This window comes from Trachemys scripta, chromosome 15 (assembly GCF_013100865.1).
Source record: "Trachemys scripta elegans isolate TJP31775 chromosome 15, CAS_Tse_1.0, whole genome shotgun sequence".
NCBI lineage: Eukaryota > Metazoa > Chordata > Testudines > Emydidae > Trachemys > Trachemys scripta.
The window spans coordinates 14,019,213-14,046,133 of record NC_048312.1 but is presented as its reverse complement, the minus strand read 5'-3'; the positions used below and the strand labels follow the sequence as shown (position 1 = coordinate 14,046,133).

Below are 26,921 nucleotides of genomic sequence, written 5' to 3'. Positions count from 1 at the left end.
GTCTCTCTGCCTGTTGGAGTCACGTACTATGAAAGATGCGGTAGCACCAACAAATGGAAGCAGCGCTGTTTTGTAGTCACTGATTGTTTAAGATTGAAAACATCAAATGCTTTGTGTTTAATTGCACTTGGGGTGTTCTTATGACAGAACTGTAGAGGCAGGGTATTTACTCATGTCTATATTGTGATGAAACAAGTAGTAAGACTATCACAGCAGGGGCCTTTAATTACAGTCAGAGATGCACTTAAGATTTTTTACTGTCTGTGGAATGTGCATATTTACACTATAATATCACATTCTTCACATGTCTACACTGCATTTGACATTGCAATTATATGTTTAATATTTTTACTGATTTATTATAGGTTGTGTTAAGTGCCTTTCAAATCTTTCATATTTATATCGTTATGTATTCTCCAGAAAAGTCATTCTTGCAGTCATTCTGAGAATGACGATCAGTAATGTCTTAATGCAGTGAAGATCGGCAGCAATGCTTAGCTGCTCTCAGTAGACAAAACTGAAAAGAATAGTTAATTAATTTGTAATAATAATCTTCTGTTTAAAAATCCCCATTGGGGTTCCCAGGCAGAAGTGAAAGTTAAATAAAAGTACCTTATTAAGGAGGGGAGAAAAGTTTAGTCAAGCACAACCATTGTGCTCTATGAGCAGATTACAATTTAAAAAAGATTTTGACAATTCAAGAAGCCAGAAACTAAATTTAACAAAACAAAATTTCAGCCTACCCAGAGTCCCTGAGATGTTATATGCCAATCTAGTCTCAGAACCATTGACTCAGCATTCACATACTCAGATGCTTGGTGTGGAAAAGTAATCTTAGATTAGATAGATTAGAAAGAGAGAGAGAGAGAGCAGAATATTACTTAGATGTTACACCTGAGTCAACATGTGATGAAAATCCAGCATGGGATTCACCTGGAGAAAGGGTAAACCGTCCAGTGTGGGATTATCCTGTGACCACTAAAATTATATATTAAGCCTGATTCAAACACCATTGAGGTCAATGGGAATCTTTCATTTGACTTCAGTGGGGTTTGGGTCATGCCTCTTGTTAGTTAATAAACTCAAGTAGTTAGTAAATATGGGTGGGTGAAGCATTAAAAAGGTGAAAAGAAGCCAAAGCTGCAAAGTTTGGATCTAGCTGCTATATTTCCAAATCTTCAAAATTCGGGTTGGTGATGCTCGAATTTGGAGTTTGGCTCTGGCTCATCTCTACTTAGAAGCTTTGACCATTGGTTCAGATAAGCATCTGTGGTTATCCAAACCCTTTGGGTGCCCCCATTTTGGTTGGGACTCCCATAAGATTATACTGTCTTATTAAATGTCTGAAATACTATGAGAGCTGCTTTGTGTGATATTTGGACACTCTTGGGGTGGTTCTAGTTAGGCCTGGAAACATGTATATCGAGACATGTCCAAGCCTCAACAAACCTTTAGTTTGAATCTGCTTTGAAAAATGAGTGAAAGTTCAGTGGTAGAGCTGAGTTTAATCTGCGTGTATCAGAAGGAGATTCTACCTCCATTCAATTGGTGAATTTGATTAGATTTCACTTTTCTACTATGATTCTCACAAGCAACCTTATTTTGATTTTGGCAACTACAGACATACAAGCACTTAAACACCAGATACAACCGGGAACTCTCACTTGAACACCCACTGACATGAAGAGTTCAAAAGTACAGTATCCCACATGAGCCATGCACTATCAAGAGCTACTTTTCTGGTTTATCCATTGTTCAGTGTTATACCTGAATGTTGCATCCTAACAGATCTACTATGGTGTGACCAACGTGCAGTTTCATTCATACACTAAGGCTGAAATTTTCAAAGCTGACTAAGGGGGTTGGATGCCCAGTTCTCATTAGAAATTAGTGATAAGTGAGGGTTTGAAAATCGCACCCTAAATTCTCATGTAAAACCTTGTACTCCAAAGGACTCCTTATCTCTCTGTCTTCCTTGGTACTCACGTGGCCCTCATCAGTGAGCAGTTCACAATCATTAACAGATTTTATCCTCAGAACATTGCTGTGACTGTAGGGAAATATCTCCATTTTACAGATGAGGAACAGGGTAGAATTAAGGTCCACAAATCACACAGGAAGTCTGTGGCTGATCTCAGAACCAGACCCAGAACTCCTGAGTCCCACATCAGTGCTCTGTCCTTCTGACCATCCTTCCTTCCCAGTCTAACCTCCATTTTGCCCACTCAAACTCCCACATTTGCATACACATGTAGGTATTGTGGATGCAAACAGGGAATATTTTTGATCAGCTGGCTGTTTGCATGGATTGTTTTACCCAATTTATGAATGCAAATACAGTTCAGCCACGCAAATGTGGAGCTTGTAATATGCAATAGATAAACTCCCACATATTACTGGTTCTTTGGGAAAAAATGTGGCTTTAAATATTGACTTTCATTATATTTTAACTGTTGTAAATTTCACCACTTTTGCCCATCTTCTGTATAGAGACAGGGTAAGCATTCTAGTTGTGACTCTTCCTAGCACACCTTAAATAAATGTACAGCAATAGAATGGCTTTTCTTGATGCATTTTCATCCATGCAATGAACCGGAAAGGGATGTCTCACAAAGGGGACATACAGCCAGAGGAAACCAATGCCAGCGTACTAAATTGTAGCAACTCCCAGTGTTGTTCCACTGCAAAGAAATCTGCAAACCTGTGTAATCCTGCCAGCAAGCTGCTTTTCCTGTATGTTTGCATTTCTCTGCTTTTCCACCTGCTGTTGTCACCGAGACCTTCACACTCAAAGGACAAACAACCCTTCCCCATAAATGGGGAAACACTAACTCAGCACAGAAGCAGGCAGCAATTTTTCAGGCATTTTATTTTCATGTGCCAAGTGGAATTAATTACAGTAAATAGTTCACTTGAAATGACAGTTCCCTTGATTGCAATAAAAATCACCTTTTGACCTAAACATGGTGTAGGAAACATATCTCAGCTCTCTCTTCTCTTGGCATCCCACGTACACCAGAGGCAGGGTTGTTTTTTTACATGGACTTTTAGATGAGCTAATTAGATTTGATCTTGAACAGCATTTTGAGAAGTCTGATTTCACACTGCACCAAATCTGATGAACATGGAGTTGGACTGCTGACCATCGCTTAGAAAATGTCATAGGCCTTCCTAGTCAATTTCTATGTTCTAGCAATTTTGGACTGTTAATGCTCTGGGATGACGCAAGAATTAAATATCAGAAGTGATCAGGGCCGGCTCCAGGCACCAGCCCACCAAGCATGTGCTTGGGGCGGCACCTGGAGGGGGGTGACGCGGCGCGGCGCTCCAGCCCGAGAGCGGGGCCGTGACTGGGCTCGCCAACCTTTCTCGGTGTTCTGGCCGCCGGGAAGAGCGGAGCCTTGGCCGGGCTCGCCTCCCTCCCCCCCGGGGCTCCGGCCGGTCGGGGAGAGCAGGGCCCCGGCCGGGCTCTTCGTCCTCCCCCCGGCACTCCGGCCACCAGCGGAGCTGCGGTGGGCTCGCTGCCCTCCCCCCGGTGCTCCGGCCAGTTGGGGAGAGCGGGCCCGCGGCCGGGCTCAGCGCCCTCCCCTGCCGTGCTCCCCGCGGGAGGACGGGGGGCGGCGGGAGGCTTTTTTGCCTGGGGCAGCAAAAAAGTCAGAGACACCCCTGGAAGTGATACTTACATATTACCTTCAAGTGCAAATGGTGTATAATCATCTGGATTAATTATGACTCAGGGTGATTTTCCACACATTTTTAGCTGAAACATTTTGCATTGGACTAAATTGGGATTTCATTTTGCAGCTTGCAGCTTGTTGTCAGCGTAATGTGCTCTATGTCGTTTAGATTTGTGAAAATACATGGCAGTGCTTTAAAATGTGTGGTCCAGTTAGTTAATAATAGTCCCAATTAGCTATCTAAGGCTAGGTCTATACTACCCGCCTGAATCGGCGGGTAGAAATCGACCTCTCGGGGATTTCTAGCACACCGTCGGGACGCGACAATCGATCCCCAAATCGGCGCTCTTACTCCACCAGCGGAGGTGGTAGTAAGCGCCGCCGACAGAAAGCCGCAGAAATCGATTTTGCCGCCGTCCTCACAACGGGGTAAGTCGGCTGCGATACGTCGAATTCAGCTACGCTATTCACGTAGCTGAATTTACGTATCTTAAATCGACTCCCCGCTGTAGTGTAGATGTACCCTAAATTCCAGTGGAACGCCTATAAAAGTAGTTATAAAATCCATATGAATGCCAAATGAGTTGCACAGGATTATTTTTGTTGCAGTGAACACCTAAGGAATAAATGCTTTTGGTTGAACTATTTTGATCCCCCTTCATACAAAACAGACAGAAACTTCAGAAATGTTCACTATTCATCAAGTCAGGCACAAGCCAAAAGAAGAGGGAATGTCGAAGGAAGGAAGGGTTTATGTAGCTCTCCCACAAGCAGCCCTTGCTGCTGCTGAGTATATTATTAATATATGCAGGTTGTTCACCTGCTAGGCTGATCAGTGGGCGCTATTGACTAATGCATTTTTCTGTTCATATTTGCTCTGTTCCCTCTTCATCTCGCTCTATATTTCTTGCAGCAGTTTCTCAGTGTTGTTGCAGTGCACAAAAAAGCACTTATTGTGGAAGCTATCAGTTTTGTTGCTGCCATGAAAAGCATAATACAGACAAGTGTCTTGGCATATAGGTGGTCGGCTCAGTAGTGATACAGGGACGCTAAACCTCCTGCTCCTTCCAGAGGGCACCTGCAGTAAAGCATTAGCAAAACTTCCTACGCCATGCTTAACTATTCTGCTCTTCTGTTGTAATTCTTACTCATGGACAGGAGGCAAACTTCAGTCTTCTGTGGTAGAACCTAGCTGAGCCAGTACTGACAGTGTGGATATCAATCTGGGGAAAATGTTGTTTAATAGAGAAATCACGTTTGGAAATACTGTGATTCACGATATTCCATGAGTATGACAGTTCGTTCTTCCTTACTCTTCTCCAAGACACTTCTGTAAGTTTCTCACCTGGGGAAAACAAGGTCAAAAATGTCTTTCTAAACATCTGTGTTCTTCTACCACATCCATCACCAGATATCAGAGTCCAGTTGGCCAACACTTCCTTTCTAATAAATCACCGTTATTATGCAGTGTGTGGGCCTTTTTCCATTTAGATGAGAAGACTCCAAATCTAACAGCTGCCTTTTGACACTATTCGAGCTGCTTTGTGTACCAATGAAAACATTCATATCATGCTCTCCAGATCACTGTGGGCAAGTAGAATTTTGATACAGATTGCAGCCAGAATGTTCAAACGTGAGTGCCTAAAGTTAGCTACCTAAATCCTGGCTTAGGCACCTGAATATGAGTGGCCTGATTTTCAGAGGTGCTGAGGAGGTAGAGAGAGAGAGGGCTGGGCGGTGCCAGGCCACTACTCCTGGACCTAGGACATGGTCCCAACATCACAACTCCCTTTCTGGGACAACAGCCGTCTGTTGCTACCAGCTAATGTAGTTAGTCCTGTAGCTCAAGGGCTAGCCGTGTGTGCTACAGTGCTGAAAGTTCAGCGCTCAGTCCCTCCTGATTGTGCATGATAGGGCAAGTGGATTTATAGTTGTGCACAGCAGAATTTGGTTTTACCTTTTTCCTAAAACACAAAACCAAAAACCAACCCAACCAAATGAACCACACCTAGGAAACTGCATACAAAAAATCCATGTACAAAAAATGTTATTTAGGTTCCAAATCAAGCCCTGGAAAAGTTAGCAAATGCCAGTTTTACGGTTGCTCAGGTAATCTTAATACTTCCTCCTTGTGCATATGCATTATGATACATTCTTCATTTGCATTACCACATACTATATTTTCCCACACATCTCTTGCCTCATTCAGTGCACAGATTGGATGCATAGGGTCCAAATTAAGGTAGCCTGGGCAACTGTAAGTCCAGCATTTCCTAACTTCCCAGAGCCAGTGACCGTTTCCTTTATGTCCCGGGGAGACCACCCAGCCTATCCAGTCAGCCTCTGTTCCTGCCTGGGTAATCTCCTGTCATCTGAAACTTGTTTTTGTACTGGGCTGGCACTCTAAAAGTGTTTAACTGCCAGACGGATGTCCCAGTAATTTCACCGAGGCTGTCCCAAGGAAACCGTCGGGTCTAAGACCCTCGTGTACACATAACACAAAACAGAGACAATTTACCCGTCTCCTGATGAGGCCTCTTCCAACGCAATCTGTCTCGTTGCTTGTGGTCTGTCTCTCAGAGTCCTCCTTATCGTCCCTACCGGGGGGCAACTCCCAAGACAATACAACCCAAGGTAAACTCACCTCGGCGCACGCTGGTCCTTCTCGAGGGAGAGGCCCCGGAGCAGTTCCGAGCTGGAGAAGTCCCATCTGGGGTGCCAAAACTGTCATAGAAATTTCTGTCCATTCCAGCTGAGGAATAAGGCGAGACGGACACAGCTAATCAAGCAAGGAGCCCCGGGAGGGGCGATCTGTTTATTTCAATTGCAATTGGGTTCGAGCTCATAAGTCAGCAAGAACAAAGAAAACACACCAAAGAAACCACATAATGCAGTTGCTTATGATAATCTATCGCTCTAATGATTGGCCAAAATTTGCCATCATTACCATACATAATTAGCAAGCTACATGTATCTGCCCCTCTTATGACCCCTTATTGTTCATCTCCTTGCCCCCTCCTCCTTGCTTATTTTGCAAACCAAGCAGTTTGGTATCTACAGGACGCAGGCACAGACAGTTCCATTGTCTCCAGGTTTGGAGTTTGGCTACATTTCTTCTTGAAGGAACTTCCTGAGTTAAGACAACCCATAGCTGATGTTTTCCCTTCTTCTTTCTCCCATGTGTACGTGACAAATTTGCCCCCTGGCAGTTAAGCAGAGTAATTTTATATCACTTTCATGCTGTTTCACATCTGATACTCCTTGATGAAACGTAGGAGCCTTATCTTATAACAGGCTTATTCAAAGTGAAACAAGCTACAAAAGTGAGATCTTGGAAGAGTGTTGCTGTTTTCATAATGTAATAAAAATACTGTTATGATAAATAATTAATAATAATAAATAGTGTGTAATAAGCATGTCATAAAAACAAATTTTGTATTTCCAAGATCACTGCTTTTATAATTCATAGTCAGGTGAAGGAGAAAATCCCTGGAAATATTCATTTTTAGGAGGGGCTTTGCAAGACTTGACATTTTAGTGAAAAGGGTTCACAGGTTTGTTAAAGTTTGGGAACCACTGACCTAGCCACACCCACACATACTCCCTCTTGTCAAAAACACCTGCTGTGATGCATTATGCACACACTTGAGAAAAGTTAATATGATCCTAGAGCTCCAGAAGAGTTAAATTGGCTTTTATAAGAAATTATGGCCACTAGGTGAGGATCCTTAATTTAACTGATCTCTTTTGTGCAACCGCATGCCTAGCACGTTGTGGTAGCTGAGTGACAGCCGTAATACTAAGAGATGGATTCAGTTTACCGGCTATATCAGCCAAGGAAGATATTTCTTTGTGTTATGGTCATGGATATTTGTGTTGAGAAATGTAGCCTTAAACAGCAAACCTATTAATGCTGAAAGAACTGAAATTTTCAGCCACAAAGAGCAGAGAACACCAGGTCTTGGAGAAATTACTTTAATTTATTCAGCCCTTTTATAGAGGCAGACATTTTAGTTGTTTGCTGTTAATGCTTCACAATAGCAAAGGAATAGCATCTCTGAGGTTCTGAAAAGTAATTAATGGTTCACTGCACACTGTACCTTAGGAAAAGCTTTTTTAATTACCTATCAAAAGGATTCTGGAATTGATCAAATGGGGCTATCAAGGGGAAAGACTTAGTAAATAGACCTCTGGTTTCTTCATTCAGGGGTTTAATAACATCAACCATCTCTAAGGCCTCTTGTTAGAAACCAGCCATTCCATCAGGGATTGTCCTTCAGTGCTCCAGGCCTTCACAACTTACCAGTTTCATGGCTGCAAGAGCACACATTTAGTTTAGACATTTTTCTCTTTCCCACAGAGTATTAATGGCTATTAGCCAGGATGGGTAAGGAATGGTGTCCCTAGCCTCTGTTTGTCAGAGGATGGAGATGGATGGCAGGAGAGAGATCACTTGATCATTGCCTGTTGGTCCACTCCCTCTGGGGCACCTGGCATTGGCCACTGTTGGTAGACAGGATACTGGGCTAGATGGACCTTTGGTCTGACCCGGTACGGCCGTTCTTATGTTCTTATGATGAACTTGTTTCCCACCCAGAAGATAGCTGCATAGTGTTAGCATGGTGGGTGTCCATTGATAGTTTTACTGGGGCAAATCACACTTTCAGCTTATCTGAGTGCCATGGAAGAAGAGAAGAGAAGTTTTGATCTATGGGTTTCTGCCTGAAGGCCTGTACAAGGGACCTATTCTTGTGGCCATCTGGATTAGAAGATGTATTGGAGCAGGGATGGAAGATTAATTGCTTTCAAAGAGCATTAGGTAGATTATCAATTATTGGGGAAAGTAGCAAAGAGTCCTGTGGCACCTTATAGACTAACAGGTGTATTGGAGCATGAGCTTTCGTGGGTGAATACCCACTTCGTCGGATGCATGGCGAAGTGGGTATTCACCCACGAAAGCTCATGCTCCAATACGTCTGTTAGGGTGCCACAGGACTCTTTGCTACTTTTACAGATCCAGACTAACACGGATACCCCTGATAATTATTGGGGAGAGGCAGATCCAATGTTATAAAGTTTTCTCCACCCGCACTGTTCTCATGCCTCACTTCTGGAGTAATCTGGTGACCCCAGGTCTCCATCTCATAGATTGGGGAAAGATGATTTAAGATTGTTCACGTTAAAATTCATAATTTAATTTTTTTATGCAGATTGGGCAGTATAGATTAGAGTACAGGATTAACAATCCCCCAGTGTGAAACAACTCTTAATCTGGCACAACTCTAGATCTGGTCAGGACCCAGAATTTCCATTCCATGGGAAATTCTGAAATTAAAAATTGTGAATCAGAACAAAACGCTGACATTTTGAAATTTCCCTCAAAACGAAAATGCTAAAAAGTTTAGATTTGGGACCATCAAAATGTTTAGTATGTATGAATATGAAACAGTATGTATTACATACAATATGTTAAATTATATATATATAAATTAATGTTTTAATCTAATATAAAAGTAAACAAAAAATCAAACAAAGTCAAAATGAAACATTTTGACTTTTTCCCATTTAAAAAAAAGTCATCAGAATGAACATGTTCCTGGAAAACTTTTCAATTTTGACTAAGCTGCATTTTTTGATGGAAAACTGTTCTGTCAAAGTTTTCAACTAGCTCTACATAAATCCCAGGATAATTTGCTAGCTCTTTATGAAGCATTGCTTAGACCACATTTGGAGTATAGTGTCCAGTGCTGGCCAACCTATTCGACTTCAAATATGACCTTGTTAAAACAGAGAGTATGTAGCATAGAGTGTCCAAGATTAAAAATGGAATGGACAGAATTACATAGGAGGAGGATGACTAATTGGGATGATTTGTGATTGAGAAAAGATGAGTGAGAAGTGACCTGATTAAAGTGTTTCAACCAGCTTCAAAATCCATGCCCTGGTAGAGATTTTTAATACCCCTAATGCCAGGACGGTGCAGGGAACTTTTGCTTTTGGAGCATTTTTAAAACCCCAAAGGAGAAGTTGGGGGATGAATCACCCCTATGTAGTTTGGTTAGTGTCCGTATTAAAACAAGGCTTTTCCGATGGGGCTGTTTTTAGGTCTATTGACTCCAATTTACCCCAACGGAGGATCTGGCCCAAAATACAGACCAGATACATTAGTGCAGGGATGCTTGCACACCCATTGTATTGTGTGTACATAACTGATGCCAAGGCTTTTGAATAGGTACATCTTGCCCAACTTTCATCTGACTTTCCATCAGGGGAGGTAGGAGTAAGCGCCATCGATGGGGGAGCCGCGGAGGTCGATTTGCCACCATCCTCACAGCGTGTACCATCCCCGCTTGTACCCTAAAGACCAGCTCGTCCACTTTTCCCATCTTCCCGGCAGGGTAATAAGGAGGCCAGTGCATAGGAAGTCTCTTCTGGCTGCTCAGATCGTTCTTCCTTATTCGTTGGCAATGAGTCAGGAATCAGTCTTGCTGTCGTTAATGTGGACGCTCTGCCTGGGACCATGAGACACCTCAGTCTTCACCAGGGTAATAATATGGAACACTTCCCATGCTGTTTCCTGCCCCACTGCCCTAGAAGGTAACGGGACAGGCTGCCCTCTAGCTTATGCACAGGGAATCCCAAGCTTGTTGGACGAGATAGGGAGATGTTCCATACAGGTCATTACCAGGCTTGGCACTGCTTGGCTTATAAGATATGATGGGATCAGAGCTCCCATGTGGAGCACAGCACAGAAATGCTAATCCATAAGCAATATTGGGTACACTTATTAGCTCTCAGCTGTTTCTGATATAAAACAAAAGTTCTTTCTGGCTTTTCCCATTAGATACATTATTGATTCCCCGTTGTTTAGCACTAGCTAGGTTTTCTAATTAAGTAGTGACTTTAATTATACCACAAAGCGTATAATATAGATCTTGATTATTAACACTGGCCTATGGGATAATGACAGGAAAACTGGCAAATCCAACTTAAACAGAATCATAAATCTGAAGGCACTTCTCCAAAAACTCATTCTACATTCATATGCAACCGTTTCCCCCCTTGTTACATGTTTGCAGTGTCTTATTGTATATTAATTGTCAAAGCCAAATTCTGCATGATTATTAGCTCTAATAAGTGTAGATGAAGTGGTTGCTGCATTTGAGTAGGCAGGAAACCTGGGGTTGCATTCTTAGTTGATTTCAACATTGTGTTTAAACACATTACAGTTAGATATTCTTCCCTGTGCTCTGCCCGCTCCAGAAAGTTTGCGTGATGAGATGGACAGGAGACCTCAGTATGCCCAGTCCTGGGAGTAAACGGTAGCTGCTACACAAAATGTTGAGTTAAGAAGTGTTGACAAAAGTATGAAAGAAAACTAAGGGAAGTTTTCTACTAATGAGATCTATTAAAGAATGGAATCACCTCCTTGGAGAAATTGGGAAAGAGACTCGCACTATAGGAAACTGGACTCAGCACTTGAAAATATACTACACTGACAATCTTTTAATGGACAAGTCTGAACCAGTTGACCAAGCAGGCCTTTTGCATCCTTAATTGCCCTTATTCACTCTCATGCTGTATATTGTTGAGTGTGACCTGCTTCTGCATGAGGGTCTTAAAGACACAATTGCTCTTTCTAATGAATGCAGGTTAATTTTTGAGAGTCACGGTAGTTTCTTGGAGTTGGAAAAAGAGAACTATTACTATTTTAAAACAAAAGGAGTTTTTCTTCCATAGGAACTGCAGCCTCAGTCAAGCTAAACAAGGCACACTTCTCCATGGGCCAGTGTTCGTACAGTACATGTGGATCAAGAGGGGTCCCCGTGTGCCAGATACTGCAGAACTGTCAGCCCACTTTTGCTGTATTCTCTGCAAGCAAATTTCTCGTGTCCTGTTGTAGCTGAACATTATGGGCTTGTGGGTGGTAGCAGAACTTTCTAAAATGGTTTTGCATAATTCTGGTGAAGTGATACTTTTCTTGGTAGTGATTTGAAATCCTGATTCTTTATGCTGGGGTAGAGAGACCAATGGTGAGTGTGTATTTCATTTAATCAATATAGAATGTTACTAAAACCTGGAGGGAAGGAAGCAAGAAGAGAGCTCAAGTTTTAGTGTGTTTGGGAGACTGCAAAGTGTAATGATACACCTGCTTCTTCAACGTAAAGGCAGCGAGCAGGGAGAGGTTTGTGTATCTCCACAGGTTGCTCCTAGTTTACCTGTCCATCTCCTTTCTGAGCCAACTCTTGCTTTAAACTGGCAGATGCACAGGATCACTCCTATATTAAAGGACGCAAGGATTGTGTAACCTGAACAATTAGTGCACCTTTAGTATTTGACAGGCTTTGATGAAAAGGCAATGCAGCAAATCTGTGCAGCTGCTTACCCAACTGTGTTCTGAGCACCCGTTAGTGCCACCAAATTGAGCACCACTGATTGGACTCCTTTCCACTTGCATGAACGCTACATGGGCACAGACAGCACAGGGAGAGATTCAATGGTATTGACTCCAAAGCACAGGTTACCCATGAGATAAGTACTCAAAAAGGTATGTAATGTATCTGAACCTCTTAGATATGAACAAGTGGCCTGGAAACCTCCTGGGAACACCTTTTCTCCCTAGATTTGTCATTTCCATTGGTAGGTTGGGCTGGAGGTAAAGAATCTCCACGATACACCTCTACCCTGATATAACGTGACCCGATATAACACGAATTCGGATATAAAGCAGTAAAGCAGCGCTCCGGGGGGGCGGGGCTGCGCACTCCGGTGGATCAAAGCAAGTTCAGTATAACACGGGTTTCACCTATAACGCAGTAAGATTTTTTGGCTCCCGAGGACAGCGTTATATCAGGGTAGAGGTGTATTTGGTTTTTGAGCTTGGTTCTTAAGTGAGTTAAGATTCAGGAAGAAAAAAGAATAATTTATCTGAACTAAATAGTTTGTCTTTCTTACAATATGCAGGAATCTATACATCCTCCTCCTTCTGATGCATACGGATTTACTTGTTTTAGATGTAACCAGCACTTTTGGGGGGGCCACCTGCTATTCACAATCACATGGTGATATCTTGTTTTAGATGTAACCAGCACTTTTGGGGGGCTTATTCACAATCACATGGTGATATCTATATAGCATATATGCATTCATTACTGCTTTGAAATCATTTGCTACCATTAGAATGAAGAAAGAAATGAGAAAACAACCTTGGCACATTCTTCATATATACAAAAGCCTTTCTAAACAAAATCTGTTAGACAGAACTGACAGCTGTCATGGGAAATTTCCAGTTGTGCTAGAAACCCAGCATGGAAATTCTTGAATTCCAAAGCTTCATCAATTGTAGAGGAACATTAAATATTATTAAAGCGATGACATTGAGGAAATGTGAGACTGTGCACCAGTAAGGATATCTACCACTGAGAGAGAAATGTCACAACTTCAGCATTTATACTTGAAGCGTTAGATGAAAATTGGGTAAAAAAAGCCCATTGTTCTCTTAATTACTCTTTTATCAAATGGGAATTAACAATGAGAAAATCCTCAGCTGGTATAAATCAGTATTGCATTTAATGGTAAAATAATATTGTATCTGTATTATAGACACAGCAAAATTCTGAATTTGGATCTACACCAAAGAGTTGTTTTTCTTTTAACACTGAAGAAGACTTACATTGTATACTCCACCCTTTGTTCCCTATGCAGAATTCCTGATGGTGTGTGTGGGAGTTTTAAGTGGCAACCAACTGCAGAATAATCAATTGGGATCTGCAGAATTTTTTCCACAATCTGAAAATCTTTCTGGGGTGACCTCTTCAAATTGCATTTGTTGGTCTTTCGTATGTGTAAGACTTGTAAAATCTGACCAAATCAATCAAGAGCTGTAGAAGGACCATCCAAAAATATTTCCTCTCCATCAGTGACTCACAGTTAAAACCGGTTTCAGAGTGGTAGCCGTGTTAGTCTGTATCAGCAAAAACAACGAGGAATACTTGTGGCACCTTAGAGACTAACAAATGTATTTGGGCATAAGCTTTTGTGGGCTAAAACCCACTTCATCAGATGCATGGAGTGGAAAATACAGTAGGAAGATATATATACACAGTACATGAGAAGATGGGAGTTGCCTTACCAAGTGGGGGGTCAGTTCTAATGAGACGATTCAATTAAAGTGGGCTATTATCAACAGGAGGAAAAATCACTTTTGTAGTGGTAATCACGGTGTCCCATTTCAAACAGTTGACAAGAAGGTGTGAGTAACAGTAGAGGAAATTAACATGGGGAAATTATTATTTTTTTAACTAATTTTTTTAAACTAATTTCCCCATGCTAATTTCCTCTACTGTTACTCACACCTTCTTGTTAACTGTTTGAAATGGAACACCCTGATTACTACTACAAAGGCACTTATTAAGGCAACTCCCATCTTTTCATGTACTGTGTATATATATCTTCCTACTCTATTTTCCACTCCATGCATCTGATGAATTGGGTTTTAGCCCACGAAAGCTTATGCCCAAATAATCCTAAGGTGCCACAAGTACTCCTCGTTGTTTTTACAGTTAACACAGATTCACCTGTGCAATGGCATTTTAAAGCTCATTTCTTTTCTGTCCCCTGGGTATATTGCTGGTTGTTGCCTCCTATCAGTTCCAGGGAGAGAAAGGTATTCCTGTACATTTCTGAACTGTCATGTCATGTTACACTCCACTGTATCACATCAGAAGATGAAGGCGAGGGGGGTAATGGGACAAATCCAGCCATGAATTCAGATGATCCCTTTGGAAGTTTTGTTAAGTGCATCCCCATGAAGCTGAATCTCCTAGTCCATGTAAAGCTTTAAAGTAGTTACTTTAAGTGCCCTGGGATTAGGGGTTTTCCTCCTTTTGCTTAAAATTTGCACCTGAATTAGTTCAGTTCAATTCTGAAGTCCATACGATTTCCAAATACATCCCTTAATACACTTTTAAAAATACATATCTCTTGATTCTGGTACTTATGCAGAGAAAATCCATCTTAGTGGATGCCTTTCCCAGCAGTTCAGCAATGAGAAAATCAAGGTTTGAGACTAATCACACAAGAGGTGTTTTTTATAAACGCGTCAGGCCGTTTTACTCTTCTGCCTGAAATAAAAATGAGTTGTGGACTCGAAGTCAGTGCAATGTTTCATTTTAGTAGTGTCGGTGCTTGTTTGCTTTGCCTGTGCCTCTTGTTTTGTGTGAATTTAGTGCTCATAAAAGTGAGGGACTCCTAACATTAATAGAGCCACATATATGGTACTAGTGCCAGCTGGCAAGATATAAGCTCCCCACCGTGGTATGTCCACAGCATAGCTTTGCCAGTTCACTTCAGTTTGATCTGCATGCCTTCCCAACTTCTGAACAGTGCCTGCCGGTTAAGCCATGTGATGGTGGTTTTGTGGCGTGGAAATATGGAGCCTTTATTTTATGTTTTTCCAGTCGGCGTGAAATATTCTTGGTTTCCATATTACCACCTTCCTCTGAGATTTCGCAGACTAAACGGTCAGGCTGGGTCACCACTTTGATGGGAGAACTCAAAGGGAAACCTAGGTGTTCTGGGAAGTGATGCTAGTGATGTATTAGGGACATCTTTTTCTCTAGCTTGGTACTGAACCAAGATCTCCATCGTGGGGCAGGGGCCATTGTAAATTGAACATACTGTCTCGAATTGTGGGCTGTGTGCCTGTGGATAAAAGGAGCCAGAAAGCAGCTGAATATCCCACACCTGGGAATTCCCCTGGAACGGAGAGGAATTCCTCAGAAAAGCAGCACCATATGTCCACCTCACAGCCCCCCCGTATAAGGGTACGGTCAGCATGGGCGTAGTTTGGGGGGTCAGGAGGGTGTTGCCCCCCCCAAACTGCAAGCCTCGGGCAGGCTTGGAATTTACCTCCCACACACATGCGGCCCCATTGGCTGACTGGAGCTCCCCCCCCCAAATATAGAAATCAAACTATGCCTATGATGGTCAGAGTACTGGGTGTTCTGGCTGTTCTTGGCTGTCAGATGGTCCCCAATACAGTACAGACATAAAACAGAGCAAGTCTTAGTGAGCTGCACCAGCCCCTAACAGTCCCAGAACTCCAGCAGTACAAAGGTGATGTACAGCCACCTTCCTTTCCCATGTACACTCCCCCACTGGGAGATACAGCTCAAAATTGAGGCTATTGTCCTTTGGAGCAGATGTAAAACCAGGGTCCTAATCATGGTGGTTATTAAAGATCCTATGACTTCTGTAAGCATAGGACTGTTAGCCCAGATGTTCTGGCCAAAGTCCAACTGGGTAATTAAATTCTGCATACAAAAATTTCCTTGCAGTTTCAACTAATTATAGTATTCATAGGGCTGACATCACCAAGTGGCACTGTTACTCTTAGTCTAAGTTCTTTTTTCGTAGAGTGTGATCAAATGTTCAGTCTTGGGAAGACATGCTGTGGTGGTATTAGTGCTCCCAAGTACTACGTGGAGGTAGTGGTCCTTGGAGAGGAAGCTGGGTGAGCAGCTGGACAGTTTGCTCTCTGCCTTAGTCTCTGAGTCAATTGTTGAGGCAGAGTTGCTGTCTTTGAACCAGGCATTGGTGTGAGCTGAGACTGCTGAAAGAAGGGGTTGCCCTATTGCCCTATGTGCTATTTGGTCAGCTCTGTTCCAGGACTGGTTGTGTAAAATATATATATATATATATACACACACACACACACACACACACACACACAAACATCCTGGAACAGAGGTGGTCAAATAAGGCACACAGAATATTCTCCAGGTCTGTTCTATTGATGTGTCATTCACTGGGAAGCCAATTTGCAAGGCCCTGGAATTCTGCTGTTTCTTAGCAGAGGGCGGATGCTGATGTCAGAAGACAGAGCGGCGTTATTCCTTTTCTGTTGAGAGCTGCAGGTCATACTGTGTGGAGGATCATGTCATAACTGAAGTGAAGTTAGGCAATGGGGTGGACATCAGCACTTGCTACCCAACTAAAAACTTACGTAGCTGAGATACGCACAAAAGGCAAGGACAACTGTCATGCACACACCAGAGAAAATAGATGAAGGTAGGCATAAGAGCACCCACTGTTTTATTTAATGTCTGTAGTACATTATGGAATTGGAAGCCAGCTAAGTGTCTGTTTCATGTGTGGCTAGCTGGCTGTTTCTTGGCTTTCAGGAACTGATGGAGGGGTACGCTACCTGTTAAAAGTGGCTTTCAATTGTCAAATAGCTACTTAATTTTTTTTCTCCTTTGCTTTAACGGCCAGTGTTGCATTCTCTGTCTTTATTAATGTGTATGTATGTAATTTGCCTTTAAAATGATGTAAAGATGGGCTAGCCTGAATAGTACAAAATATATCCCTGTGGCATAGACAGTAGTTCAACAACATTAATAATATTTAAAAAAAAAACACTTTTTGGGTTCTGCTGCTAAGTCACACGCTACCCCTAAAAACTTGAAAGGGAATTCCAGAAGGAAAGTCACATGTTTCAGTTATCTCCAGCCAAAAAGCTCATACTTGTCTCAGTCAGAAACTGAAATAAGATTTCATCCACTTTGTGGATGTCTCATTAGGATACTGTTCCCCCAGAGGGTCACAATGCAGTTTACATTAAACTCAAGATAAAAATGATACTGATGCTTTGCTCCTGCCTTTTCTTCACTGCCTGAAAATAAACATATGACCTAAAGCTAGTGTCCTGGTTTATTGCCTTAGTTTTATTAACCCAAGTACACCCAGAGGTGGGGAATTTGTATTCTGTTTACTCATCGCAGAGTATTCAACTTCTTTGCATGACAGATCTGGGGAGAGTTTTCTCTGGAAGTTGGAGAAAGGAAATCTTTTAAGTGTTTTAATGTTTGAGGCAAAGGTTCTAAGTGAAATAGGGATAAACATTTTCATCTACACATCTACAGGTACAGGGGAAGAGGAATAGAGAAAGTGCCATTGCTAATGCAGCTTCAAATAATTGGGCAGATGGTATCAGAAATAATCTACTGTCAGGGGTGTAGTTTACTTTGTTCTAGAGTTCTATGCATTTTCAGAGCATTTTCAAGTGAAAAGGGCCCTCCATAGACCACTGCTTCTCCATCTCCAAACCCTCAGGGCATGGTTATCAATAAATTATGTTCTGTGAATCACTAGAAAAAGATTTCACAGGTCACTGGTTATCCATGGAATAAAGTTTGAGAACCCCTGGCTTGAAAAGATCAAATCAAAGAAAAACATGTGGACAGTAAATGAGGAAATTAATTTTAATCAGAAAGATTAATGCATGTGTTACATGTGTGAATAGTTATATGCTTATGAGATGTCTCCTTCCCTGTACAATACAAACTTTTTGTTCCTTAGGTGCCTGATTCAGGAGAGCACCTAAACACATCCCTGACTCCATCCGTATTTGGGGAAAAGTACTTAAGTGCATTCTTAACTTTAACCATGTGCTTAAGTGTTTTCCTGAATCAGGGGGCATGTTAGTTAATACACTAAAAATTCCCTACAAAATTGTGTGAAACATTTTGCTTCCTGTTGGGGAATACAGTTATTGCATTGTATTGTGGTCTTGATGTTTCAAGATGAGGTAACTTATTATGGTTTTATGAGATAAAGTATCTAATATGGAGCTTGGTTGCCTGGACAGGGAGAAAGACTCTCTTGGTTTCGTTACAAATATGTAACTGCTGGAAATCCAGTAAGAATAAATATTGAAGAATCTAGAAAAAATAGTGGATTCCATAGACCTCAAGACTGTCATGATACAGTCAATGCCTCTTAGCAGGGATATGTTTAATAAGGACATTTGCTTAAGAAGAATGGCTGGGAACAGTTTCCTCCCAGTATCTTTTTAAAAGGCATGAAAATCAATTTCTGGGTATGCATTTGGACTATGCTGGACAACAGAGATAGCTAGAAAATGATTTTTTAATTTAAATTAATCTGCGAGGTTTTTAAAGAGCCGGTTATAATTAGCTGCTAGGAAATTGCTCTTTACAGTTAGCTTTAAAGTGCCTAAATGCATGTGATTGTTCCATGCTGTACCAGACAATTTTAACTCTCTTTTCATTTATACAAATGCTTTAAAAATGCCGTGAGGCCCCAATCCAGCAAAGTTCTAAAGCATGTCCCTAGCTTTCAGTAGGTGAGTAGCCCCAGTGGAACTGAGGACATGTTTAAGTGCTTCTCTGGATTGGGGGCTTTAGGCTGTAATTTAAGTACATGAGGCGCACTCCTGCAGTCATGACCCATCAAAAATGTCTATGGGAGTTTTGTCTGAACTACACCTGAATTTGGACCCAGAAAAAAAAACACATTTTTTAAGTCTCTACAAGGTTATTTGTGCCTGCATGGCGGACCTGTTCATCTGAAATCATAGGCTTTATGGACCTGATCCAAAGCCTATTTAACTTTTTTGATGGCCATCATCTGTTGTTCATGAGGCTGAGTTAATTGGGACATTTTTCGGTCACCGTTAACCAGACTAATTCCATGTGATGCACACATCTTCACTTTGTCCTCTCTGCCTGACTCTGAGACATCCTTCCATAAGCATACATTTACTACTCCCAATTCCTGTGCTCAATCTAATATAAAGCATCTAAACATCGAGGATTTAATGCTTCCATTCTCAGTGCTAAATCCATGTTCTTTATGCATTTGTTCTTGGAACATAGGTTTATGCTACACCATAACTCTTCCCAGATACAATAAACTTGGTTCATTTTCAGTCTGACATAAATGGTGCTATTTAAAGTAAAAGAAAAATCTTGTGGCATTAATACAAGGCTACAGTTCAGTTGTTTGCGTTCCTTCGTATAAGTTGCAGCTTCACCTCCTCTGTCCCCCCACCCCTCCAAGCACTGAGTTACCAAGAGGGAACTACCTGCAGAGTAAATTATCAATAGCATTGTCCTGCTAGGACCCTGAAATATTAATGACTTCTCACTGTAGTACCAGCAGAGCAAACTCTACTATGAGACAGATTTACTCAGTCTCTGAATGGCCTCTTGTTTGACTGTTCACTTCTCCAGTAGCCCTGTATTTGTACATGTTTAAAAAGGTACATCTTGCTGTTTAACCATTTGACCAGAGATGAAAGAGACCAGAGATGACCAGAGATGAGCCCATGTTGCCAAACATTATGTTTCCTCCAGAGACTATAAGAAACTTATTAGGTGAAGTAATAGCAACGAATAATTGCATTCAGCTGTCCTCCTCACGCTGCAATTTGACAGTAAAACCCTAATGGAATCCATGAAGAACTTTACAGTAGTTGCCTTTAAAAACTTTTCTCTTACCTTTCAGATCTTAGTAACATTACAGCATCCCGTGTATGCTCCAGTCAATATGGAGCATGTCTGGTCAGTCAAAATTAAGCAAAACACATTGAATTTTGAATTTTTAACACTTGCAACAAAATCTTCAAAATCCAAAGAAAACCCTATACATTTACGTAATTAATAAATTTGAGGATGCAGCAACCTGCTCATTATGCAGATGGGAAAAGAGGTTACATTCCGTGAATAAATTATTAATATTAATTTGATTTTATGCTCTGTACCTCTTAGTACTGCCTAGAACTTGAAGTGGAAGGGCTGATACACTGCCAGAGAAGGTGTTTTCTTGAGATCCCTAATCCAGTTTTCCAGCTCTAAGAGACCTGTGGAAACATCCAGACCCTTAGGTACTTACGTGAACTAAGCCAAACTTGTTGAGGTTCACTCATTGTTTTCTGTAAAGTTCCCTTCTTGGGAGCTTGTCACATCCCCGTGGAGAGGAAAAGGACTTCCCAGTAGGAGGGCATGTTGGAGTTCACTACTGGTGATGCAGCAGGAAAGATGATTACGTTGACTTGGAATTGCCAGGTGAAGGCCAGCGACCTCTGGCAGGAAGTGTTTGTGTCTGTCAGAGTGCAGCAGCAGTCTGTGTGAATGTATTTGCTATTAGAAATGTATTTAGTTAATCACTTAGCTGAATAATTCCTGGTCATCTGTAGCTCAGTCATGAGCAGTTCATTGCGAACATTCCTTATTTGAAATTTGAGAGGTCTTAGTTTTTATTGGACATGCAGGTCAAATGGTATTCTTTCTGTTCTCTACTTAGATCACTGTAGCTCTTAGAATTGGGTTTCAACATAATAATTCAGAACTATCTTTCTGACAACACTTGTATAAAATGTGCTGTTTTTTGTGACTATTTTGGCTAGTAAATACTTTGGATCAAATTCACTGCTGGTGTCAGTTGGTGCAGCTCCAGTGAATATTGCCCATTTTTTAGTATCCCTTCACCTGATTTTCACTCCACCTGATTTCTGGTTTGAGTTTCAGATTCAGAGAACCCCCAGATGTCAAAGGTAGATTTAGTTAGTGTCAAGTTTGGTCTGATTTTGCTCAGAAGCTGGGAGTCCACAGTTCATTCAAAATTGGGATCAGGATCTTGTTGAAGGATTTGTGCACCACTTGATAAACCTTGTGTGAGTTTTCAGTTATTAATGAGAGACCTGAAGGCAGGCAGGATTCCTCATCATTTGGAGCATCGGTTTGAATATTCTGCACAGCTCTATATCTACCTGCAGCACTAAAACAAAAATAAAGGCATGTGGGGGATTGGATTTCTTTGGGTTGTTTTAGGGTTTTTGAAAGCATCTGTCAGCTTCTGCACTAATTTCCAATCAGGTAATTACTTGGTGATGCAGCGTGCCTACAGGCAAAGGCAGATCATGTTGGAAACACTAGGGGAGAGGGTGAAAATTTCCTCCAGATGGTGTTTCTAAATGTATTAGTAAGTCAGGATAAGTTACCACAACAGTTAAATACCTTTCCTCCCAGAAGGATATGAGAGTGAATGATGTAGTTTTCATTCATTTTTCACCTGTTAAGAAAGGTTCACTGTGAAAGTGACTGGAGCTACTTTAAATGAAGCATTGTTAAAAACATATAATTAAAATATGTGACTACTAGACCTAATGGGCCCGATTCTGCTATTACTTGCTTGACGTAAGCCAGAAGTAACTCAGTTGAAGCCTAATGGGCCTCTTACTTCTACCAGTTTTAAACACGGTGGACTTCAGAGGAGCAGCTACACCTGTGTAAAAGTCTTAAACTCAGACTACTAGCCCCTCTGAGGCAGGGACCACTTTTTATTATGTATGAATAGTGTCTAGTACAATGGAGAGCCAATCCCTGATTGCAGCCTCTAGGTGCTCCTGAAATACAATTTATAAATTTAATAAAAAAGTGAGAGAAGAATCAGGCCTAATGGAACTACAGTGGTGTACAACCAGTGTGAGATCAGAATAAGTTTTCCTGTATCTTTTCAGCCTGAAACTATCCATACTTAGTGTATCATTTAAATTATTCATGGCTGCGTTGGTTTAGAGTTTAAAGAAGAGCCATGGGCAGTTTACACCAGCTGAGGCTCTGCCCCCGTATTGTGAAATCCACTTCTGCTGTAGCTTGACATGTGTCACGCCTGAAATTTTGCACAGAAGTACCACAGGACAGAAATCTCTGGAAAATGTGGCTTGAGTGTAGAAAATGGGAAGGAAGAGACAGACAAGACCATAGTGTGGACAGTCATACGTTCATATTACACAGAGTGTAAGTCAGGAAGGGGTTATTAGTATTTATTATTATATTTCTGATAGTGCCCACTATGTGCCAGGCATTTTTCAAACACTCAGGACGGATGGTCCATACTCTGAGGAAGGAAGGGGATCTAAGAGATGAAAGCAGAGAGGTATATCTGCACCTTGCCTCCACTTCCTGGAGTGTCACAGGGATATGTACCAGGGCTTGCTGTTCCTCAACAAGAACCAGCACTGGAGGACACTGATATCTAGGAGTGACCAGTGACACAGGTTTATCCTGCCATTCTGCAGCTGCAGCCTTGTACCAGGCTGTCATAAACAGATAGTTAAGGGTTAATGCCCCTTTTACCTGTAAAGGGTTAAGAAGTTCACCTAGCCTAGCTGACACCTGACCAGAGGAACCAATGGGAGGACAAGATGGTTCAAAAGGATTTATTTCCTTCACTAATACTCACTACTTAATAAGAGGCTGAATTCTGGAGCTTTCCCACTCTGGTCCAAAGTGAAACTCACAGACAAAGGGAACTTCCCTCCTTCCCTTTGAACCATCTTGTCCTCCCATTGGTTCCTCTGGTCAGGTGTCAGCTAGGCTAGGTGAACTTCTTAACCCTTTACAGGTAAAAGAGGCATTAACCCTTAACTATCTGTTTTTGACACATGCATTTGCCAATGGTGAGACATTGAGGCAGGCACTTCTGCTGTTACTACATCACTAGCAATGAGCTTTTCCTCTAACCATCCTACAGGTCCTACCATCTTCAGATCCACTCCCTCTCAGTGGGAATGTGGCAAGCGCCCAAGAGAATACATTTTGGGAACCTTGCACATCTAAAGTGAGGGTGTGATGGGGTGCCTGCCCCGCACTGGCCCTTAGAGGGTTAAAACCAACCTAGGGAGGCAGCCTAAGGAGTGGCTGCAGGGGAAACAGCCAGTTAGGGTGGTGGCTGCAGACAATTAGGGCAGCGGCTGGAGCAGCCAGTCAGGGCCCAGCCGGCCCATATAAAAGGAAGCTGCAGACCAGAATGAGTGAGTCTGCTCCAGGGAGCCCTAGGGAGAAGACTGGCTTCCTAGAGGGCTCTTGGTGGGCTGCCAGGACTTACAGGCTTCAGGCCTTCAGAAGAGGGCAAAGGAGCAGAAGGAACTGAGGCTGCAGGGAAGTGACTCATGGAATAGAGACGGTGAGCTGGAAGGAAGAGGCAGCAGGAAGCTTTTGTTTGCAGGGTCCCTGGGCCAGGGCGTGGAGTAGTGGGTGGGCCTGCCCCCTCCCACTAGCTACTGAAGTCCCGGCTGTGGACTGCCAAGCTGCTGTGAGAAGTGGCTGGACTCTTGTCAGAGGAGTCCCCCAGCAGGGGGAGAAACCAGATGGTGACACGGCCAGAGGGCTGTGCTACGAAGCAGAGGCCGAGAAGAAGGAGCCATAATGGGTCTGCAGGCGGAGTCGAGAATGGGACAGCCACCACCACCAGAGGGCGCATCTGCTGGGGCTGAGCTAATTCCCGAAACACCCAGCAGGAGGCGCCAGTGTGGTGAGTGAGCTTGTGACAGAGGGGTATGAGTTAGATGCTTAGGACATAATAGTTATTTTTGTTGGTGGGTACGATGTGGCAGCAGGTAAGCCAGCCTGAATATATCAGTCTCTCTCGATCAGATTATCACCAGCAGAAGTCTGTCAAAACTCCCTTTGCAAAAGGCATCGATAGCAGAGCAAGGGCCTGTTGGGATTAGGCTCCAAAAGTTCGTTTCCACCATTGAGAATGAAAGTGATCAGGAAAGAAGGAGCTGCTGCGGGGAAAGAGTGAAAACTGGCATTAAATCAACGGATTCAGATAGAAATGGCATAGAAAATGACAGTGTATCTGTTAGAATGTGATTCATGGTTTGATTATTATCAATAATAATGACACCTCTCACTTAATAGCCTTTATTTGAGATTAGCACAGGGACCAAGATTTGGCTCAAGTTCTGCTGACGAATGTGTGTGTTTTCTCGTTTGCTTTGAGTGTGAAAGAAGGACGTATGAAATGGAAAAGAGAGAAATTCCAACAGGTGCAACAATAGACCTTTCCATCACAGTTAATGAGAACTCTGGAGATGACCATAGACTCAGTGTGTGAAGTTCGATGTGCACCAGGGATACGGGAAAAGGGATTATATTAGTTTATCTGACTGGCTTTTGGTATTTATTTCCTAAGCACTGACATATTGTGCTGGGTGATGAAGTAAACGGAGAGGAAGCAACAGCTCTGTCTGAAGAGCTCACAATCCAATAACCAAATCCTACAAAGTGCAACGTGGGCGCAGACCCTTTCACCTATCCAGAGCCGCAATGAGGCTTCCGGTGGGAAAGAGAAGTTTGCCTGTATGGGGCATCTTGCAGGACTGGGGTTTGAATTACACAAAGGGAACAGGCATATCATATACTCAGTCATTGTTAGAGATGACATTTTTTTAGAACATATTTCTTTCCATACTGGATTAACATTGAAAGGCTTCAAGAAGGAGAGATTTCACTGAAGAGTGAGAAGGATCATGGGTGTTGAATGTTTGCTTGTGGGGTTTGTTCTTGGTTGAGTAACAGGGCTGCAAACTAGTACTTGAGAAAACCAGAGAGTTCAAAAGAGAAGCAGAAAGTCTAGTATTAGGAAATGATTGGTATGACTTCAAGATTCTCTAGAGTAGCAGCCGTGTTAGTCTGTATCCGCAAAAAGAACAGGAGTACTTGTGGCACCTTAGAGACTAACAAATTTATTAGAGCATAAGCATTCATGGGTTATATGCATCCGAAGAAGTGGGCTGTAGCCCATGAAAGCTTATGCTCTAATAAATTTGTTAGTCTCTAAGGTACTAAGATTCTCTGTGTTTGTCAGTGTGAAGTCCTGATAGGGGTTCTCAAACTGGGGGCCCTGACCACTTAGGGGGTCATGAGGTGGTTACGTGGAGGTTGTGAGCTGTCAGCCTCCGGCAGCAGAGCTGAAGCTGTCAGCCCCACGCATGGCCATGCCCAGGGCTGATAGCCCCACCATGCTTAGGGGGGTCACACTCAGAGACTTGCTATGTGAAAGAGGTGACCAACACAAAAAGTTTGAGAACCACTGTATAGTGGATTCCTTTGAATAATGCATACAATGAACGATGATCTCCTGCATCTGGGAGGGGGGGCAAAAGACCCCCATCCATTTGGCATCACACAGTTCTTTCAGCACTGTAACTGACTTTACTCTTAGGGAAGAATCAGGAGATAGGATACAAGGATCAGCTTCAGTTAATTGGACAAATGCTAGTGTTGTTCAGTGATCCAAAAACTGGCTGGACATAGCAGTCGATGCCAACGTGGAGTCGTCAAATACTTCAATGTAAAAAAGCAGATAGAAATGTAATGATGTTTGCAGAGTAGGAAAAGCACAAAGTATTTTCAGCTGCCATTTTGGAAGAACTTGGATCGTTAGTGCTGAGCTAATGGCTCTGAGGACCTGTCTAGAATAACAAGTCGATTTACTGTTACCAATCTGAATTGCTCCTTATCTTGTATCTGCTCATCTCCAACTAAATTGAAGTGTGAAGAAAGAAGAATGTGTTGATTTTCTTCTGTAGTGATAAAGGTGGCTTGAGACAGAGGAGGCCTATCAGGCAATACTGATTTGGAAAAGATAATCCATATGGAAAAAATCTTCCAGACATAATATTTCTAGATTTAAAAAAAAAAATCTTGAAGAGGCTCTGATTTCCCTTTCTTCCCCCCAAGTCAAATGTAATCATCTCCTCCTTTAAGAGGAGATTTGTTATCGGACCTCTTTCTTCACACTGATGGGAACTTCTGATTATATTATCAATCCAATGGGAAAAAACGGAAGCATATCTTGAACTCACTAGTTTATTATTTTTTTGTCCCTTTATTTTAATTCAGCAGGACAGGAAAAAAATTCATTATTCTACAGGAAGAGATGGTCGTAGAATACTGCTGTCAATCATAGGACTGTAAGGGACCTCAAGAGGTCATCTAGTCCAGTCCCCTGCATTCAGTACTTTCCACCAGGAGGAATAATATTTTTCGATTAGGGTTATTAGAAAAATTAGGATGCGGCTGGAATTCTTTGTCGGAAAGATCCAGCATTCATAAAGGCAATCAGTTCTACAGTTGATAATTAGCCTTGTTGCTGAATAGAGTTAGAGCTAACTCCTAAAACAAAGGTAATCAGTTCAGATGTGTTAGCACTGAAAAGTGTCTCTCTGCTTATTGTGCCTATATTGAATGAGTAGGTGCTCTCAGTCCATTTCCTGCTGGATGAGTGTTCACATCATACATGCACACAAAAATCACTACATGTAAACTAGCTGACATCCTTGTTGGAATGTGTGTTTTTATTAGGGTTACCATATGTCCGTTTTTTCCCGGACATGTCTGGCTTTTTGGCAATCAAACCCCCGTCTGGGGGGAATTGCCAAAAAGCCGAACATGTCCGGGAAAATGCTGGCCGGGCACTTCCCCTCCCGCTGCTGCTCTGCTCCTCCCCTGACTCTTCGGCTCTGTTTAAGAGCCGAGCTGCCCGAGCGCTATGGGCTTCAGGCAGCCCCCTTGCCTCCGGACCCTGCGCCCCCGGCTGGGCGCTTCCCCTCCCAGGCTCCGGCGGCGCAGGGTCCGGAGGCATGGG

At 42.4% G+C, this 26,921-nt stretch overlaps 1 protein-coding gene across 6 annotated transcripts in view; it reads left to right on the top strand.

Annotated features, from left to right (window-relative positions):
• Positions 1 to 26,921, top strand: part of GALNT9 (polypeptide N-acetylgalactosaminyltransferase 9) — a 681,070-nt gene that overhangs the window by 508,571 nt on the left and 145,578 nt on the right. The gene's annotated exons all lie outside the window — the stretch shown is intronic.